Below are 2,672 nucleotides of genomic sequence, written 5' to 3'. Positions count from 1 at the left end.
ATATATATATATATATATATATATATATATATACATAAATACATATACACACACACACACACACACACGCACACGCACACGCACACGCACACGCACACGCACACGCACACGTACACGTATATATATATATATATATATATATATATATATATATATATATATATATATATATATATATACACACACACACACACACACACACACACACACACACACACACACACACACACACACACACACACACACACACACACACACACACACACACACACACACACACACACACGTATATGAACTGATATCAGACTGAGAGAAAGGTACGACAGAATGGACATACTGTGTCGTGAAGGTATTGTACAGAATCAAACTGGATCGTGATGAAAAAAGTTTGGAGAACTCTGGTCTAGGAGACATCAACCGTAGGAGTACAATGGACGTGGGCCGGATGAGTAGAAAGGACGTCCCGCCGTCGTTGGCATTTACGTTCAAACGACGTCTGTAGCTGACGTCCCGATAATGTCAGCCGGAGGTTAATTTCCGACGTCAGCAAACCGTTGGCTCTATGGCCTGGTCGACGCCGGCTGGATGAACAGAATAAATGGCCCTTCGACGTCACCAAACGTCGTCAAACATAGGCTAGCTGACGTCCGGTGAGCGTCGGTTGGACGTCAACAAAAAAGCTACACAGAACTAGCTCAAGAAATACTTGTAAGCCGAAAGGAATTATTTCGAGTTGTGGAAACCGAATCAAAAGAAATTCCTTTAAATGGGTATTTTAAGAGCACAATCGGTTGGGAATCTTTTGATCCGAAAGCGCAATCTGATTCACGGAGTGCGAAACTGCTATAAATCGTAAATGGGTATTGCCTTCATCGGAGAGTAACTAATTACACAAGGCAATGGTTTATGGACAGGTCATTTGTGCCAGGCCTAATATGCAGAAAAAATAGATGTGATATGAAAACTGTCCTTTGGGAAAGAGTGACCACGTAGTACTAAAATTCCTGTATGTAAACGGTAAAGAAAATCATGACAGCTATATATCATAAGATCTACTCTAGAATACGCGGCAGACTGTGTCTACCACATTTAAGGAAGGATATAGTTAAAAAATAACGAGCTCAACGAGCGGTCACCATAGATGAGTGCCAACTTAAAAGAAAATGAGGTACGATTATAGAATGAAGAAATTAAAATTTCCTACTCTACACATACACACACATACACACACACACATACATCCACACACACACATACATCCACACACACACACACACACACACACACACACACACACACACACACACACACACACACACATACATCCACACACACACACACACACACACACACACACACACACACACACACACACACACACACACACACACACACACACACACACACACACACACACACACACACACACACACACACACACACACACACACACACACACACACACACACACACACACACGCACGCACGCACACGCACACAAACAAACCAACACATACGCAAAATCAAACATTATAAAACGCACATACTACCGACTTGTAGTTACTAACAACTCGTTTCTAATATCTGAGGACTATACATACCCTCCCTGGCGGGATATGAATGACGTCACAGCGAGCGTGAAGAATTTGTATATTTACATGATCAGCTGATCATTGATTCAAGAAAAACGTGGAAGGTGTAAACAATTCAGCAGTGGAATGTCAGTCTGTTCTCTGGTAATTAAATGATAGGGTCATCTGTATGTTAATGCATAATAATAAGTTTATTGTGGTAATTCGTTCATTAACTGGAAGTGAAAAGATGCAGCTTATTGGTACAATTGGTTGCTTTTCTAGTTTCTAGACGGCAAAGAATGCTAGTTTGCTAAAGATCCTAGATGTGCGGACTGGAGATGGATATAAATGTATACACAGTACTTGTGTATGTGTCTGTATTTTATGATTTCACACATTACTGTTTTCTGATGCATGTTCTAATATGAAAAGATTTTTAGATAGATTCAGAAATAGAGAATGTATGTATATATTTGAATGTATATATGTATATTTACTCAATAAAGTTTATTTATTTGTCAAATCTTCAAGAAATGGATTTAGTTTATGTCAAAAAGCAGCTGATATCATTAGATACAGGGTAATCTGCATCCTTCCTTTGGGATAATGAAACAAGCTTTGCATTTGAGTTTTTGATATAGCCATTAGATTCATTACATGAAGTAGTAGTTATTGTGATGACTAGATGTATAATTCTCAAGTGTGCATACGCATTCAGGTGTGGCCCCTATCTGAGTGTGGGTAGGCCTTGGAATTTTGTGGAGAATGCCTTGGGTGTGCATTTGCAATACTCTGCAGTGTGAATGTTTTTGTCTTAGGCTCTACATAGTGCATTATTGCATTATAATTTACCTAGTCTAATATGCATTATGTTATTTGTATATATATTATTATTGTGTGTCTCCAATCTAAATTTTCACCATAATGACTCAAGTTACAAAGTCCATCCAAAATCTGATTTTCTGTTTTCTTTTAAATACTTTCCTCTTAATGTCCTTTATTTACTTAAATAATCAAAGATGAAATAGCGTGTAAGATTATGTGGTGGTTGTTTTATCCCCGTTTTGCATTTTTGCTGATATGTAGTTTAATAATTAG

The 2,672-nt window shown here is 38.2% G+C and overlaps 1 protein-coding gene across 2 annotated transcripts in view; it reads left to right on the top strand.

Moving 5' to 3' along the window:
• The first annotated feature begins 1,476 nt into the window (after nucleotides 1-1,476).
• LOC122246606 (uncharacterized) overlaps nucleotides 1,477-2,672 on the top strand; it is a 7,527-nt gene continuing 6,331 nt past the window's right edge. Inside the window, exon 1 of one of the 2 annotated variants that reach the window (XM_043005266.2) lies at nucleotides 1,477-1,736. The gene's annotated coding sequence lies outside the window, so the exon portion shown is untranslated. The remainder of the gene's footprint in view (nucleotides 1,737-2,672) is intronic. The other variant, XM_043005267.2, reaches the window with a different exon arrangement.

Source organism: Penaeus japonicus, unplaced genomic scaffold, assembly GCF_977035675.1.
Source record: "Penaeus japonicus unplaced genomic scaffold, GWHDUDI00000001_assembly GWHDUDI00000009, whole genome shotgun sequence".
NCBI classification, from domain to species: domain Eukaryota; kingdom Metazoa; phylum Arthropoda; class Malacostraca; order Decapoda; family Penaeidae; genus Penaeus; species Penaeus japonicus.
The sequence above is the reverse complement of the archived record's forward strand: the minus strand, read 5'-3'. Positions and strand labels throughout refer to the sequence as shown.